This window comes from Halichoerus grypus, chromosome 3 (assembly GCF_964656455.1).
Source record: "Halichoerus grypus chromosome 3, mHalGry1.hap1.1, whole genome shotgun sequence".
Lineage (NCBI taxonomy): Eukaryota > Metazoa > Chordata > Mammalia > Carnivora > Phocidae > Halichoerus > Halichoerus grypus.
Window position 1 is genome coordinate 153,313,678 of NC_135714.1, and position 18,806 is coordinate 153,332,483.

Consider the following 18,806-nt stretch of genomic DNA (forward strand, 5'->3'; position numbering starts at 1 on the left):
GCTCTGCCATGCATTTGTGATGGCCCCAACTGAAGCAGTGGCAGTTGGCACTTTATCAGCTTTGGCTAGAGGCATAGGTTGGGCAATTCTGGACTGGAATGAAAAGAAGATGCTCCAGCTTCTAATTCCACTGCTTATGGTGCTCAAGGGACATGCCCTGGAAGATCCAGGTCTGTGCCAGTCTAACCCAGAGCAGAGGATGGAGAGAGGCCTTCAACCTCTTACCTGGTTCCTGTAGATTTGATTTAGAGTCCTGAGGGGGTGCTGAGTTAGAGCAAATGGCCCAGGAAATGAAGAGATTACAACTGATTAATCAAAGTAGATGTTTTGGGCTAGTGAACATGCCTTTTAAAATGATCCTCCAGGGTCTGGACCCGAGTTCTGGAAATACAGGGACTTGGAACAACAGTTTAGCAATTGCCTCTGCTTCTCCAGTCTCCACTCCCTTCTTTATAAATGTATTAAGGATCTTTCTGGGCCCAACACTCTGGGACAAATAGCAGAGTTGTGGTGGAATAAGGGCCTTATTATTTCAGACTACGTGTATTAGATTATGCAATCTCATAAAGTGGGAAAAGTTATAAGACTATTATAGGAGCAAATGAACTAATGCAGCATTTTCAAGTATGTTCTGTAAAGTCCTTGTCCTGTTAGAAGCTGCACAGAAAAAGAAAAAGTCCTCATCGTTAGATAAGATTTTAGAAATGCTCTATTTCACACTTTTTCTGTAGAGTCACAGTGAATATTCACATATTAAAGGTTTGGAGAAATCTCACTGTAAAGAAAATAGTTTAATTTCATTTAATCTGGTATTTCTGAAATGTTTCTGGCCACAAAACCAATCTTTACCCCCTTATTTGTAGCATTTTCCTTAGTTGTAACATTTTCCATTTATCCTTTTGAGAGTTACCTGTTCTTATAACTTTCTTATTTTTCCTATTTGAATGGGTGTGGTAAACTGGTTTGCAGGACCTTTTTTAATTTTAATGACATTAGCCCTTTGTGTCTTATGTGTGCTGCTAAATCTTTTCTCCTAATTCTTTAACACTCTTAAAACTCTATTTTGGACCAAATGTAAAAATTTTAAATTTATGTAAAAAATTCATCAATATTTTTATTTGATGTGCTAGAAGGACCTTTTCATCCCAGATTATAAACACAATCCGACCTGTAGCCTAATGAGCTCTGAAGTTAGACTGACAGCAACTAATTACATTTCCTTCACATATTTGTTATGTGGTCTCAGAATAAGTTACTAAATATCTCTGTATTTGTTTCCTTATCTGTAAAATGGCAATATTAGGGTGGAACTTTTATAGGCAAATGAAGATTAGATGCTATCAGCATAAAAAGGACTATTTTATATATGAGATGTTTTATGTAAGCCACATGGTAACCACAAACTAAAAACCTAGAGTAGAGCCACAAAACATAAAAGGGGAGACTGAGTAAATCACCATGGAAAATGACCACTTTATAAAGGTAGACAGAAAAAGAGGGAAAAAGAAACAATGGAGATACAAAACAACTAGAAGACAAATGATATGATGGCAGAAGTATGTCTTTACATACCAATAGTCACTCTAAATATAAATGAATTGAATTCACCAATAGAAAGGCACAGAATATTCTGGAGGGTTAAAAAAAAAAAAAAAAGACCCAACTACATGCTGCCTACAGGAAACTCATTTTAGCTCTAAAGACCCACCTAGGCTCAATGTAAAGGGATGGAAAAAGATATTTCATGCAAGTGGAAAACAAAAGGAAAGTGAATGTAGCCATACTTACATCAGACAAAGTAGACTTTATGCTAAAAAAGATAACAAGAGATTCAGGTCATTATATAATGATTAAAAAGTCAATACATCAAGAATATATAACAATAGTAAATATATATGCACCCAACATTACAGCACTGGAATATATTAAACAAAACCTAATGGATATGAAGAGAGAAATAGAAAAAATATAATAATAGTAGGAGATTTCACTACCCCACTGTCAACAATGGGTAGAACATCCAGACAAAATCAAAAGAAATATTGGAATTGAATCATAATCCAGAACAAATGAACTTAATAAACATGTGTAGACCATTCTATCAAATCAGCAGAATATTCTTCGGGAGTACACAGGTAACATTCTCAAGGATAGATTGTACAATATGGCACAAAACAAATCTTAGAAGTTTGAAGAACATTGAAATCATATCAATTACCTTTTCTGACCACAATGGAATGAAGTTAGAAATGAAGAAGAGGAAAGCTGGAAAATCTACAAGTATGTGGAAACTAAACAACACACTTCTGAACAACCAATGGGTCAAAGAAGAAATCAAAAGAGACATTTTACAAATACCTCAAAACAAATGAAAATGGAAATGCAATATATCAAAAATTATGTGATGGAGCAAAAGCAATTGAGAAGAAAGTTTATAGTGATAAATGCATATATTAAGAAATTAGAATGATCTCAAATAAACAACCTATATTTATACTTCAGGGAACTTAAAAAAGAAAAAATTAAGCCCACGGTTAGCAGAAGGAAGGAAATAATAAAGATCAGAGTGGAGATAAATAAAATATAAATCAGAAAAACAATACAAAGTGTCAACAAAACTAAATGTCAGTTTTTAAAAAAGATAAACAAAATTTACAAATCTTTAGCGAGACTAAGAAGAAAAAAGAATGAAAACTCAAATAAATAAAATTGGAAATGAAAAAAGACATTACAACTTACGCTACAAAGATACACAGGCTCATAAAAATTGTGTGGCAACAGATTAGATAACCTAGAAGAAATGGATATATTCCTAGGACATACAACCTACCAAACTGAATCATGAAGAAATAGAAAATCTGAGCAGACCAATAATGAGTAAGAAGATTGAATCAGTAATCAAAAGCCAACCAATACAGAGAAGGACAAGACCTGACAGTTTCAATGGCTCATTCTACCAAACATTTAAGGAATTAATGTCAAGCCTTTCAAACTCTTCCAAAAAATAGAAGAGGAAGGAACATTTCCAAACTCATTTCACAAGGCCAGCATACTCTGATACCAAAGCCAGATAAGGATGCTATAACAGAAAAAAACTACTGACCAATATTCCTGGTGAATATAGATATACAAATTCTCAACAAAGTATTAGCAAACCAAATTCAACAGCACATTAAAAGGATCATAGGGCGCCTGGGTGGCTCAGTTGGTTAAGCGACTGCCTTCGGCTCAGGTCATGATCCTGGAGTCCCGGGATCGAGTCCCGCATCGGGCTCCCTGCTCGGCAGGGAGTCTGCTAATCCCTCTGACCCTCCTCCCTCTCATGCTCTCTGTCTCTCATTCTCTCTCTCTCAAATAAATAAATAAAATCTTTAAAAAAATAAAAAATAAAAAAAAAATAAATAAAAGGATCATAAACCATGATCAAGTGGTATTCACCCCTAGGATTAAAGGATGGTTCACAGATCAATACATGTGGCACACCACATTAATGGAATGAAAGATAAAAACCACATGATCATTTCAATAGATGCAGAAATAGCATTTGACAAAATACATTAGCTTTTCATGATAAAAATGCTCAACATATTGGGTAGAGAAGGAACATACTTCAACATAATAAAAGCCATATATGACAAACCCACAGCCAACATTATACTCAATGGAAAAAAATTGAAAGCTTTTCCTCTAAGGCCAGGAACAAGACAAAGGTGCCCATTCTCACTTATTCAACAAAGCACTGGAAGTCCTAGCCAGAGCAATCGATCAAGAAAATAAAATAAAAGGCATCCAAATGAAAAAGGAAAAAGTGAAATTGTCTTGTATGCAGATGATGTAATTTTTTATATGGAAAATAAATTTACTACACCAAAAAACTAATCAATGAACTCAGTAAAGTTGCAGGATACAAGATCAACATACAGAAATCAGTTGCATTTCTGTACACTAACAACATTATATCTGAGAATAAAATAAAGAAAATAATCCCATTCACAAGAGCATCAAAAAATAGGAATAAATTTAACCCAAAAGATGAAAGATCTCTACACTGAAAACTATGACTTTGATTAAAAAAAAATCAAGAAAACACAAACAAATGGAAAAATATCCCATGTTTATGGATCAGAATTAATATCGTTAAAATGTAAATACTACTCAAAACACAAACTCTATCAAAATTCCAACAACACCTTTCTCAGAAATAGAAGAAAAAAACTTAAAATGTGTATGGAATCACCAAGTTCTCTGAATAGCCATAGTAATTCTGAGGAAGAACAAACTTGGAGGCATCACACAAAGCTATAGGGAATAAAATCAGACACAAAGACCAATGGAAACAAATTGACAGCCCAGAAATAAACCCTCACATACATGGCCAACTAATATTTGACAGGGATCCAAGGATACTCAATGGGGGATAAAAGTCTCTTCAATAAGTGGTTCTGGAAAACTGGTTAGTCACATGAATGAAATGGGACCCCTATCCTACACCACACATCAAAATTAACTTGAAATGGATAAAAGACTTAAACATAAAAACTAAAACCATAAAACTCCTAGGAGAAACAAAGGAAAAAATTTCTTGACATTGTTATTGGCAACAATTTTTTGGTTGTGACACCAAAAACACAAGCAATAAAAGGAAAAATTAATAAGGGGAACTATATCAAACTAAAAAGTTCTGCACAACAAAAGAAAAAGTCAACAAGCTAAAAGGCAACCTACTGAATGGGAGAAAGTATGTGCAAATCATATATCTGATAAAGGCTTAATATCCAAAATATATAAAGAACTCGCATAATTTAATAGCCAAAACTTTCTTTTGATTAAAAAATGGACAGAGGAACTGAATAGATATTTTCCCAAAGAAGACATATAAATGACCAACAGATAGGTGAAACATGAACAGATACACTGACCTCACTAATCATCAGGAAAATGCAAATCAAAACCACAATGAGATATCACCTCACACCTGCTAGAATAGCTTTTATCAAAAAGACAAGAGATAACAAGTACTGGCAAGGATGTAGAAAAAGGGGAACTCTTGTGCACTGTTGGTGGGAATGTAAATTGGTGCAACCAATTTGGAAAACAGAATGAGGTTTCGTTAAAAAATTGAGAATAGAATTATTATATGATCCTGCAGTCCCACTTCTGGGTGTATATTCAAAGGAAAGGAAAACAGGATCTCAAAGAGTTGTCTGTATTCTCACATTCATTTCAGCATTATTCACAATAGCCAAGATATGGAAACGACCTAAGTGTCTGTCAATGGATGAATGAATAAAGATGTGATAAATATATGAATATTATTCAGTCATAGCAAAGAAGGAAATCCTGCCATTTGCAACAACATGAATGGACCTTGAGGGCATTACGCTGAGTGAAATAAGTCAGACAGAGAATGACAAATACTGTGTGATCTCACTTATATTTGGAATCTGAAAAAAAAACAAACAAACAAACTCATAGAAACAGAGAGTAGAGTGGTGGTTACCTATGGGTGGGAGAAATGGGGAGAGGTCGGTCAAAGGATACAAATTTTCAGTTAGAAGATGAATAAATTCTGGGAACCTAATGTAATATAGGGTGATTATAGTTAATAGTACTGTAGTATATACTTGAATGTTGCTAAGAGAGTAGATCTTAAATGTTCTCACTACAAAAAAGAAAAGGTAATAATGGGATGTGGTGGAGATGTTAGTTAATGCTATGTGTGGTAATCATTTTGCAATATATAAGTGTATCAAATCAACAAGTTGTCCATCTTAAACTTTCACACTGTTCTATGTCAGTTATATCTTAATCTGAAAAACAAAATTATCCTCAGTAGAAGATACTAGACAGATACTGCAGAAGGAAAGGGCTTTCTTCCTGGTTCTGTCTGGCATGCTTCTGTTTGCTTCTCTTTGTTCCTTCAGTATGATTGTTGCAGGAAGAGGACATCCAGAAGTGCTTGGCTCCAGCCATGGGTCATAAGCTTGAGTCTAGTCCCCTGTTTAGTGACCTCCTGGTATATAAATGGCCCCAAAATGGCTTTTGTCTATTAGACCATAGATTGTTTATTTCTTCATAGCAGGCCAATACCCATCAGCTCAAAGCCTGCCGGTGCCAAACTTAATTTTTTTTTAAAGATTTTATTTATATGACAGAGAGAGAGACAGCAAGAAAGGGAACACAAGCACGTGGAGTGGGAGAGGGAGAAGCAGGCTTCCCATCGAGCAGGGAGCCCAATGCGGGGCTCGATCCCAGGATCTTGGGATCATGACCTGAGCTGAAGGCAGATGCTTAACAACTAAGCCACCCAGGTGCCCCGCCAAACTTAATTTTTTACACATTCATTTGTTTTCTTTTTCTTTTTTTTTTAAAGATTTTATTTATTTTTTGAGATAGAGAGAGAGAAAGAGAGCACGAACAGAGGAGGGGCAGAGAGAGAGGGAGAAGAAGAGGGAGAAGCAGACTCCCCGCTGAGCAGGGAGCCCCATACGGGGCTCAATCCTAGGACCCCGGGACCATGACCTGAGCCAAAGGCAGCCATTTAAACTACTGAGCCACGCAGGAGCCCCATCCATTTGTTTTCAACAAGGCCAACTTAGCAGTTTTTAGACGTTGAGAGCCTGCCTGTTTTGCATACCCTGTGAAACTGCACCCAATATCTGCTAGTCATAGATAAGATAAAGCCTGTTGATTATCAACACCCACACCACTGCTGCCCTTAATTGTTCTCTGACTCAGAGACTCCCATTTCTGCCACTGAGCAACATTACCTAGATGTTAAGCACCTTCTCTGATCTCTTTCCCCCTGGGAGTTCCCTTGTCCTCCTCCCCTTTTGGATGGTGACCCCTATACCTTAGTTTCTGAATGGTCTCCTGCTGTAAAGGGCTTCTATTGCATGCCGACCTATTAAAATAAAGCTTGTGTGTGCTACTGCCACCTTGTGGTCATATCTTTTTCTTCGCTCGGTCCCCCAAATCCTTCCAATTTCCTTACACCTCCTCACTGCAGCTGTCCCAACACAGACATGGACATCCCAGGCCTTGTGCCCTCTGGCTAATGAGCAGGCTCTTGATACCTAAGCTCCCTCCTGCTCACCTCCCTTGCTTACCAGGAGGGGTGTTAAGTTTCAATCCAGCTGTACTTTAAAGGGATGTTTCCTGCTTGTGTAGCATTAGGAACTAGCAAACTTCTGTTTTCCCTTGGGCTGCAAACACACATTATCCAGTGATTTCTGAACCCGAACCTTGGGGAGGGGCTCCCCCGCCAAATTCAGTCCTTCCACTCTCCCCCAACCTTATGGTATTCTTGGAGTCCCCTTGACCCTTTGTAGTTATTCCTCTGTTATAGTTTATAATTCTTGATATTAACTTTCCCTATTCAAATTCTGCATGGTTGCTGTCTCCTGAATGGATCCTACATATCTTTGGCCCTTTTGCATTGACACCCCAACCCTTTTATAGTGTCCGATGGATCTCTGCCCTGACTTCTCCAGGTCTCACAGTAGTTTTTGAATGTGAGGGACAGACATTAAAGGAGGTGTGTTTTGCTGGTGTTTTCTGAGACCTGCCCGTCTGTGCCTGCTCATTTATTTCACTCAGCGTCATTATCAGTCTAAACTTGGAAGATGTTGGGAATACCAGATAAGAAGGATTTCTCAGTGCTCCTCATGTACAAATGGCTCTTTCATTTCTCTTTCAGACAAAGTTCAATGTGGCCACCGACCTGCCTTTTCAAATTCATCATCATTATCATTTCATGAACTGTTTGAAGTCCAGGAAGGTGAGTTCCCATGGCAAGTGAGTATCCAGATCTCACGGAAACACCTCTGTGGAGGCTCAATCATACATCGGTGGTGGGTTTTGACAGCTGCACATTGCTTCCCAAGAACCCTGTAAGTTTCTGAAGCATTGTCTTAATTTACATCAAATTTCCTCAACATTTTGTCTGGGCTGACTAGCTTAATGGATTAGTGCACAAGGCTTATGAAGCCATGGACTCTATACCCAGTTTGTTCCCATTGGCTTTGTACCAAAAAGTCTCTTTTCTACACCCACTTTCTCCTTTTAAGTGAACCATATCCTAAGGTTGGCTGCTAGTTGTGACTATGTACCCAGTACTGGAAAATCAGTACAAATCTTCCCTTCTCCAACCTGGCACATGTCTGTGTTTGTTCATTGTACACATACTCATTAAACACCTACCATGTACTGTTCTAAGTGTGGTGATATAGCAGTAAACAAGATATTCAAAATCTCTATTGTCAAGGAATTCACATTCTATTCTCTTGGATGGATTCATTCCTCTTCCTTTGGGTCAGGGAAAACTCCTGGGCTGATGATTCATTAACTTGGACATTTGCCTGAGTCTGGATCCCTGATTCTGCCACTCTGATCTCTAGCCAGTCTCTAGGGCACCACACATCCACTTTTTTGGATTTCTCAGTATCAGTTGTAAACTCTTTTGTTTACAAATGTGTCTATAAATGTGAAATGCAGTGTAACTATTATTATAGTTTGGAGTTATTATATTCATATTTTAGGTTAAAAATGGCATTGGGAAATGTTACTGTGGTTATGGGAACCAAAAGATTCAGCGATATCCGCTTGGAGAGAAAACAAGTGCAGAAGATAATTATTCACAAAGATTATAAACCATCCCACCTTGACAGTGACCTCTCCCTGCTCCTGCTTGCCACACCAGTACAATTCACTAACTTCAAAATGCCCATCTGTCTGCAGAAGAAGGAAAGGATCTGGGACCGGTGTTGGATGGCAGAGTGGGTGACAGCTTATGAATATGGTATGTGTCTTCCCTTCAAAAGCCATAGAAAGTTCACATTTATGTTTCCTTAGGCTAGACGGCATGATGCTTTGGAAGACTCAGGTCTGAATTTTGGCTTCACTACTCTAGCTTTGTGATCTTGAGCTAGTTCCTTCCCCTTAGTCACTCTCACTTTTTTCTCACCTGTAGAATGACAGCAATGTCTCCCTCGAATCAGTTATGTGGATTAAATTAAATGCAATTATACTTGTAAAGTCCCTAGTGAAAGTCTGGAATATAGAAGAATCTCAAAATATGACATTGATAATTTTTGGGGGCCCAGAAGCACTGGGCACTAGAAAGCTAGTTTGGATTCTTCCTTCATGGGTTGTTTTATAATGTGCATCTCCCCATCTGTTTATCATTTGATGAAAATCAATGATCAAAATAAGTGAACCAGTGATTCTCCAACCAAGCTTTGTCATCAATGACTCTACTCCTTTCCCAGGGCACAAGGCTGGCCAGACAGGGAGAACCTCTGGGAGGTTGGGAATGCAATGGGGAAGCCAGAAGTTCCTCTAGAATTATAATCTTTTCCTTTCCACAAACTGACAATAATAGGTGGGTCATTTTCCTGGTTTCTCCACTGGCCTAGCAGAGACACTGGACAATACTGATTCAGAAGTTGGGTTGTTCTGAACCTCTGTACAGGGACCAAGCATAGCTGTGGAGAGATAGTAGAACCATGGAGAAAGCTTATTCTAGGTTTACCTGGCAGGGGCTGGTGCTGGGGGTTTAGTACGCTGCTTCCAGAAGGAATGAGTTTCCCAAAGGGAATACATAGAAGTAGAAATGAAGGAACCACTTATTGGAGATCCTGAAGGGGATATTGAGTGCGGAATTACATTAGGTCACCTCTAAGACCTTTCTACCCTGTGAGTCTATGATTTGTGAATTGTTTGCATCATTCCATGGCTTCCACCCTGATCATTTGTGGGCCAGTCACTTTCAGTGGTATTGTAGCACTCATTCTCACACTAGCTTCCTCATTTCCCAGACCAACATGACAACTTAAACATGTACCTGCAGAAGCTGAGAGTGATGCAGATTAGCTGGAGACAATGCAGCAAGAGGGTAGACCAGCTCTCTAAGAACATGGTTTGTGCTTGGAAGGAACCAGGCACCAAAGGCAATTGCCAGGTACTCAGTCCCTGCCTTGGCCCCATCCTCCACATGCCCCACCACTTTCTAGGTTCTCAGGAGAGAGCCCAGGAGTGAGGCCTCTAGCCTATGCCACTGGGGCCCTCTCATCTTGCCCTCTTTTTAGAGCTACTGTTGATTCTGTGCAGACTGTATCTTCTTCATTATCTCATTCTCAGGGAGACAGTGGGGCACCTATGGTCTGTACTATCCATGGAACCCAGAGGCTCTTCCAAGTGGGTGTCTTCAGTTGGGGCATAAGATCTGGCTTCAGGGGGAGGCCTGGTATGTTTGTGTCTGTGGCTCAATTTATCCCATGGATCCAGGAGGAGACGGAAAAGGAGGGAAAAGCCTACACCACCTCAGGAGCCTGGAGAAGCTCCCTGCTTCATGTTCCAACGTACCCACTATTGTTGGGCTTGGGTTCTCAAATGTGGCTTGCCACCATGTTTACTAGTGATAAATCAAATCACTAAGCTTTAAACCCATCCTTACTTCTTCTCCTCCTCCTCCTTTCTTCCCTCCCATCTTTACACAAGCATCTATGAAGCATTGACTATGAGTTTAGCTTCTATGCTAAACCCTGGAAGTTAGACATTGATTCAATCTCCCAAATATTGCAAACCTAGTGAAGGAAGACCAAATACAGCACTAAAAAGAGGTACAAGCAGTACATGGGGGATCCCAGAGGAATAAAGATGACCTCCAAAAAGGTCAAAGAAGGCTTCAGGATAGTGTTGGAAACCCAATCTTGAGAAGTCACTTCATGTTTCTGGACCTTGGTTTCTTTATCTATGAGTAAGATTTGATCAGATGAATCTCAAGGTGTTTGAGCACTCTGACATTTGTGTTATTGTGTAACATGGAACATAGTATTGCCAAGCTTGCGATCAGCTTTAATTCCATCAGCTCAGTGAGACAATGTTTAAAGATCAGTGCTATAGGGGCACCTGGGTGGCTCAGTTGTTAAGTGTCTGCCTTCGGCTCAGGTCATGATCCCAGGGTCCTGGGATCGAGCCCCGCATCAGGCAACCTGCTCTGTGGGAAGCCTGCTTCTCCCTCTCCCACTCCCCCTGCTTGTGTTCCCTCTCTTGCTGTGTCACTCTCTGTCAAATAAATAAATAAAATCTTTAAAAAAAAAAAAGATCAGTGCTATAAAGTGCAGTCAGGGACTACTGGTAGAGTCTTCCCAAGATTCTTTCTTGGTTAAGTCAAACTGGCATGGACATGACCAGAATTAGAAGATGCAAAGAAGACAATCAACTATATGCAGCCCCACAGGAGTCCATAAAGAGAAAAACATTCATTCATTCAGATACCCTGTGAATACTGAATATGTATCAGGCGTTGTAAAAATATAAGGATGTAAATATGTAAGGTTCCAGGGGCGCCTGGGTGGCTCAGTCGTTAAGCGTCTGCCTTCGGCTCAGGTCATGATCCCAGATTCCTGGGATCGAGCCCCGCATCAGGCTCCCTGCTCCATGGGAAGCCTGCTTCTCCCTCTCCCACTCCCCCTGCTTGTGTTCCCTCTCTCACTATGTCTCTCTCTGTCAAATAAATAAATAAAATCTTAAAAAAAAAAAAATATGTAAGGTTCCAGTCTTAAATGTGTATGAACCACATTTATGTAGCCACATCCAAATTTATGAATCTTTTCAAGGAGTCTCATAGTGATTATTTTTGTGGGATATTATTATTTTACTGACCATATTAGAGTTTTCCAGAGAAACAGAAAAAATTGCATATGGAGGGGGAGGGAGAGAATTAGAGTTTTATTTAAGAAATTGACTCATGCAATTATGGAGGCTGGTAAGTCTGAAATCTGCATGGGAGACCAGCAGACTGGAGACCCAAGAAAGGATTGATGTTGCAGTCTGGAGTCTGAGGACAGTCTGGAGGAATATTTCCTTCCTCCCTAGGACTAGAATTACCTGGATGCCTGGTAAAAATGCAGATTCCTAGACTTTATCTCAGGCTTACAAAATTAGGAGTTCTAGGGGTGAGGCCCAAGGCATCTGCATTAGAAGCTCTCTGGGTCATTCTTTTAAATTTTAAAAGTTTTAACAGCTTTGTGTGTACACATTGAAGTAAAGAATTAGGTAAGTTTTGACATATGTATACACTCATGAAATGATCACCACAATCAAGAGAATGAATGTACCTATTAACCCAAAGCTTTCCTCATGACTTTTGAAGCACAGAAGTTTTTAATTTTCATGAATCCCAATTTACCAATGTTTTCTTCTATGGTTCATGCTTTTGGTGTTGTAACTAGGAAATCTTTGCCTAACTCAAAGTCACAAAGACTGTTTTTTGTTTTTTTCTTTTTTTTCACTTTTACATTTTAAAAAATTGATAGACTTTTTGGTATTCAAAAAATTTATTGAAGTATAATTAACATACAGTGTGACATTAGTTTCAAATATACAATATAATGATTCAACAATCCTATACGTTATTCAGTGCTCATCAAGATAAGTGTACCCTGGGGCGCCTGAGTGGCTCAGTCGGTTAAGCGGCTGCCTTCAGCTCGGGTCATGATCCCAGGGTCCTGGGATCGAGCCCCGCATCGGGCTCCCTGCTCGGCGGAGAGCCTGCTTCTCCTTCTCCCTCTGTCTGCCGCTCTGCCTACTTGTGCTCTCTCTCTATCTCTGTTAAATAAATAAATAAAAATCTTTAAAAAAAAAAAAAGTGTACCCTTGGTCTCCTTTATCAATTTCACTCCCCACCCATCCACTTTCCCTCTGGCAACCATCAGTTAATATACTTTTTTGAGTAGGTACCGGTTTACAGAAAAATTGAGCAGAAAGTACAGACAGTTCCCAAATACTCCCACCCCTCCCAATTTCCCCTATTTTTAACATTTCGCATTAGTATGGTACATTTATTACAATTAATAATTCAATATTGGTAGATTATTAACAAGTTTATAGTTTAGAGTTCATTCTTTATGTGGCACATTCTATGGGTTTTAACAAATGTATGACATGTCCACCATTACAATATCATACAGAATAGTTTCACTGCTTTAAAAATCACCAGTGCTCCTCCTATTCATCCTTCTACCCCTAAATTCCCGGCAACTACTGATCTTTTTACTGCCTACATAGTTTTTGTGTTTTCTGGAATGTCATGTAGTTGGAATCATATGGTGTGTGGACTTCTCAGATTGGCTTGTTTTAACGTGCATTAAAGTTTCCTCCATGTCTTTTCTTTCCTTGATAGCTCATGTCTTTTTATTGCTGAAAACTACTCCGTTATCTGGATATACTGCAGTTTAGTTATCCATTCACTTACCAAGGGACATCTTGGTTGCTTCCATGTTTTGGCAATTATATGTAAAGCTGCTATAAAACATTCATGCACAGGTTTTTCTGTGGTCATAAGTTTTCAACTCATTTGGGTAAATACCCAATGGTAAAGTAAATACCATGGAGCATAATTGACAGCAAATTTAAGTTTGTAAGAAACTGCCAAGCTTTTCCAAAGTGATTGTACCATTTTGCATTCCCACCAGCAATAAATGAGTTTCTGTGGCTCCACATCCTCACCAACATTTGGTATTATCAGTATTCTGGATTTTAACTATTTTAATAGGCCTGTAATGGTATCTTTTTTTTTTTAAAGATTTTTAAATTTATTTATTTGTCAGATTGAGAGAGAGCACAAGCAGGGGGAGCGGCAGGCAGAGGGAGAAGCAGGCTCCCTGCTGAGCAAGGAGCCTGATGCAGGACTCGATGCCAGGACCCTGGGATCTGACCTGAGCTGAAGGCAGATGCTTAACCAACTGAGCCACCCAGGTGCCCCATGCTTTGGTGTATCTAAGAAGTCATCACGGAACCCAAGGTCACCTAGGATTTCTCCTATATTATCTTCTAGGAATGTTAAAATTTTACATTTTACATTGATGTTTATGATCCATTTTGAGTTAATTTTTGTGAAAGGTATAAAGTTTGTGTCTAAATTCATTTTTTTGTATTTTTTTTGTATTTTTGTATTTTTTGAATGTCCAGTGTTTCCAGCACCGTTTGTTGAAAAGACTCTTTTTTCTACATTGACTTGTCTTTGCTCCTTTGTCATACTTCAGTTGACTATATTTGTGTGGATTTATTTCTGTGGCATTGGTCTATTTGTCTACTCTTTTGTCAATACTACACTGTCCTGATTACTGTAGCTTTGTAGTAAGTCTTGAAGTCTGGTAGTCTCCATCTTTCAACTTCAATTTTGCCTTTCCATATAAGTATTAGGAACAGATGGTCAATATTTACAAAGTAACTTGATTTGAATTGTGTTTAATCTATAGATTAAGTTGGGAAGAACTGAAATTTTGACAATATTGAGTCTTCCTATCCACGTACATGAGATACGTCTCCATTTTATATATTTTATGTTTCCCTGATTTATTTCTTTGATCAGATTTTTATGGTTTCAAAGGTTGATTTTTGAATCTTTTTATTCAAATCTTCGAATTGATCTTTGAATCTTTTTAAACTAACTTTGCATTCCTATGCTAAACTCTAATTGATTGTGGTTTATTTTCCTTTTTATATATTGTTGGATTCAATTTACTAAAATTTTTACATCTATGTTTCTGAGGGATATTGATCTGAAGTTTTTTTGTACTGTCTTTGTCTAATTTTGGTAACAGGGCAGTGCTGAACCTCATATAGAACCTCATATAGAATATAGAAATAATCCCTCCTTTTCAATTTTCTAGTAGAGCTTGTATAGAATTGGTATTATTTCTTCCTTAAATGTTTGGTAGAATTCACCAGTGGGTTCATCTGGACTTGGAATTTTCTTTGCTGGAAGATTTTTAAGCATAAATTCAATTTCTTTAGTAGATAGAGAGCTACTCAGATTATCTATTTATTCTTGAGTGAGTTTTGGCAGTTTGGTAATTTGTGTCTTTCAAAGAATTTGTCTATTTCCATCTAAGTTGTCAACTTTTTTTGGCATAAGGTGTTTTCATAATGTTATTCTTTAAATATTTGTATAACCTCTAATTGTCCTTTTAAAATACGTCTTTTTAGCATAAGATATCGGTAATTTGTGCTATCTCTCTTTTTTTTTCCTAATCAGTCTGTCTATAGGTATATATATATATTTTTAATATCAGAAAATCAGCTTTTGGTTTACTGATTGTCTCTATTATTTTTCTATTTCATTAATTTTTATCTTATATTTATCGTTTCCTATTTTTTGCTTATTTGGATTTTCACTTGCTCTTTTCTTTCTTAATTTTTTTAACGATTTTATTTATTTATTTGACAGAAAGAGAGATAGCAGGAGCAGGAACACAAGCAGGGGGAGTGGGAGAGGGAGAAGTAGACCTCCCACCGAGCAGGGAGCCCAATGTGGGGCTCGATCCCAGGACCCTGGGATCATGACCTGAGCCAAAGGCAGATGCTTAATGACTGAGCCACCCAGGCACCCACTCTTTTCTTTCTTATTTCATAAGTTGGAAGCTGAGTTCACTTGTTTAAGACTTTTGTTGTTTTCTAATATAGAGATTTAGTACTATAAATTTTCATTTTCATTCAGTTCAAAAAGCATTCTATTTTCCCTTTTGGTTTCTTCTTTGACCCATGGGTTATGTAGAAGTATGTTATACAGTTTCTAAGTACTGGGGTATTTTCCAGATATTATTGTGTTATTGATTTTAATTTAATTCCACTGTGGTCCTAGCACATACATTGTATAACTTGAATTGTTTAAAATTTATTGAGACTATTTTTATGACCCAGAATATAGTCTATCTTGATAAATGCTCTGGGGTACTCAGGGGGAAAATGTGTACTCTGTTGTCAATGGATGGAGTGTTTGATAAATCTAAGTAAGATCAAGTTGGTTGATCATATTGTCAATGACTTCTATACACGAACTGATATGTCTACTTATTTTACCAATTGTTGAGACAGGAGTATTGACATCTGCAACTAAAATTGTCTATTATTTCTTGGAAGTCTACCAGTTTTTGTCTTAGGTCTCTTGAAGTTGTTAGGTGCACAAGGTTTTGGATTGTTATTCCCTCTTGATTAATTGGCCACTTTACAATTATGAAATAACCTTTACTCTTGCTATATTCTTTGCTCTAAAATCTACTTTCTCTAATACTAATATAGGCACTCTAGCTTTATTTTGACTAGTTTTATCATGATATAACTTTTCCCATTCTTTTACTTTTAAACAATTTTTGTCTTTATATTTAAAGTGATTTAATTATAAGCAGTATATAATTGGATATTGCTGTTTTATCCAATTTGGCAACATCTGCATTTTAATTGGCATATTTAAACCATTTATAGTTAATGTAACTCATGACATGATTGGGTTTAAGTTTAGCATCTTGCAATTTCTTTCCTATTTGTCCTTTTTAAAATGCTTCTTTTGAGTTAATTATTTTTTATGATCCCATTGTATCATCTTTCTTGGCTTACTAGCTAGAACTCTTTTTAAAATTTTTATTGGGGTGCCTGGATGTTTCAGTCAGTTAAGCGTCTGCCTCTGGCTCAGGTCATGATCCCAGAATCCTGGCATCTAGTCCTGCATTGGGCTCCTTGCTCAGCAGGGAGTCTGCTTCTCCCTCTCCTTCTGCCTCTCCCCCACGGCTGGCTTGTGCTCTCTCTCCTTCTCACTCACTCTCTCAGATAAATAAATAAAATCTTAAAACAAATAAAAAAATAAAATTTTTATTTTAGTAACTGATTTAAGGTTTATAGTAGGAGTTGGAAAATTAGGCCTGTGGGCCTGTTTCTGTAAATTAGATATTGGAAGGCAGCCATACCCATTCATTTACATTGTCTATAGCTGCTTTCAAGCTAAAACAGCAGAGGTGAGGAAATTGGGACAAATACTCTATGGCACACAAGTCTAAAACATTTACTACGTGTTCCTTTAAGAAAAAGTTTGCTACCCTTGCTTACAGTATACATCTTTAACTTATGACAGACTACCTTCACATGATATACAATGCATGTTTAGTATAAAAACCTTGTAAAAGTACACTTCTTCCCCTCACCTTTAACCTTTATTCTATTGTTGTCATACAATTTGCTTATTTACATTATAAACCAAAAGAGAGAGAGAGAGAGAATGGTTTCCAATTTTGTTTAAATAGTTATTTTTTAAAGAGACAAATAAAAAATTATGAGCTATCATTTGGCAGTACTCATAGTAGCTGATATTTGAGAACTACCAGTTTATTGCTTTAATGGAGGCAAAATGTAGAGATGAACATACCTTCTTAGTTTCTTCTGTACTTCAGTCTTTCCTTATCTATGACATTTTATGGGTGGGGTGGAGGTTCAAACTTTAGACTATTCTCAGGGGTTACTCATGGGTAACCTTAAATCCTCTTTTGTAGTGAGGTATAAGTAGGCAGTTTTAAATCCTGTGTAAGAATAGTTGTGCTATATGTTTATGCACATATCAATTGTGTTAATATGTATATTAATAATTCATTTCACAGTATGCGCATTAAGAGAGGCACAGATAGATCTTCCTGAGGTGTCTGGGGCTTGCAAGATAAGGCAGGATGTGAAAATGGGCATTATCAGGGGATGACATTTAAAAGAATACCTCAAAGGGAACATTAGTGTTTCGTAGAAGCCGTAGCCAAGGAGTAAAGACTTTCCTTCTCTAAGAGAGGATTGTTCATACTATTATGTCACTAAATAGGGAAACCTTTAAGGTGAAGTAATGGAGCTTTTTTTAAATTGGATAACAAACATTTGTCCAAATATTTCCTGTTTTATACACATCGCTCAGAAGCTTATGAAATCCTGAACCTTGACTACTCTTGAAAACCTCTTGACTTTAACTCTGGATATTCCTGATGTAGCCCACAAATCCCATCTCTCCCACTGATGTCTCCACTTCACTTACTGGGTGAAACCACACTGATCATTCCATTCTTTCAATGGGCCAAGCTCTTTTCTCCTCCAGGGCCTTCCCATATGCTCGTCCTTTGCCTGGAACATTCTTTTCATCTTTTCACCAATCTTCCTTATGCTAACTCTTACTTATTAGCCAGGTCTCATTTTAAACGTCACTTCTTCAGAGTCCCTGATCACTCAGTCTAAAAAATTTTCCCTCCTACTCTCAGTTCTTTTATATGCTCTCATGCTTGCTCTAGCAGATTGAATTATTGGTCCTGTCCTTCATCCCTTCCTGTGTCAACACCCTTTTCATTTACCAGGGTAGCTGTACTCTGGGGGAAAGGAGAATACTCAGATATTTTGAAAGCAGTTGGATAAGTCATCTGAGATGATACTGTTACTAGGGACCCAAAATGTCATTATGGCCCTCCTGTTATAGTCCTGGCCCAAGTCTGAGTCAAAGTAGATACAACAGATTTATGGACCCCATCCAATAGATTCATTTTTCTGGTTCCTGGGTGCACACAAGGATGGTTATACTTAGCAGCCAGCAGAACCCGGACCCTTCTATTCATTCTCAAGTCTAAGAACCTTTATAGTAGAAAAACCCTGATAATGCCCCTATTGATCAAGATAGTTGCCATTGTTTGGGTTCCTTAGGAAGCAGACTCTTAGACTGTGCAAGAGGTTTATTAGGGAGTGCCTTCAGGGTAAACACCTGTGGGGAGAAGGAAGCAAGACCAGCTAAAGGAAAACTTGGGCTGTGATACAATTTCAGTGAAGGCCTCAGTAACTCCATGAGGTCCTCTGAAGCTGGAATGGCCCTCCACAGTTGTCTCTAATTGAGATGAGGGAGCCAGAACTTTATATTCCCTACATTGATCAGTCATTCAATGTGGGGATCCTTTGGAAAACTTTAGACATGGCCTTAGATGAAGAGGCTCTCTTCAGTCAATGCAATTCCC

At 38.0% G+C, this 18,806-nt stretch overlaps 1 protein-coding gene across 3 annotated transcripts in view; it reads right to left on the bottom strand.

The window, feature by feature from the left end:
- The window catches only part of PRSS55 (serine protease 55), a 109,772-nt gene that overhangs the window by 30,126 nt on the left and 60,840 nt on the right, over nt 1-18,806 (bottom strand). Inside the window, exon 2 of one of the 3 annotated variants that reach the window (XM_078069452.1) lies at nt 1,789-1,810. The exons of 1 other annotated variant lie outside the window; for it this stretch is intronic. The gene's annotated coding sequence lies outside the window, so the exon portion shown is untranslated. Of the gene's footprint in view, nt 1-1,788; nt 1,811-12,322; nt 12,613-18,806 lie in introns of those variants that run through there. One more of the 3 variants, XR_013446582.1, reaches the window with a different exon arrangement.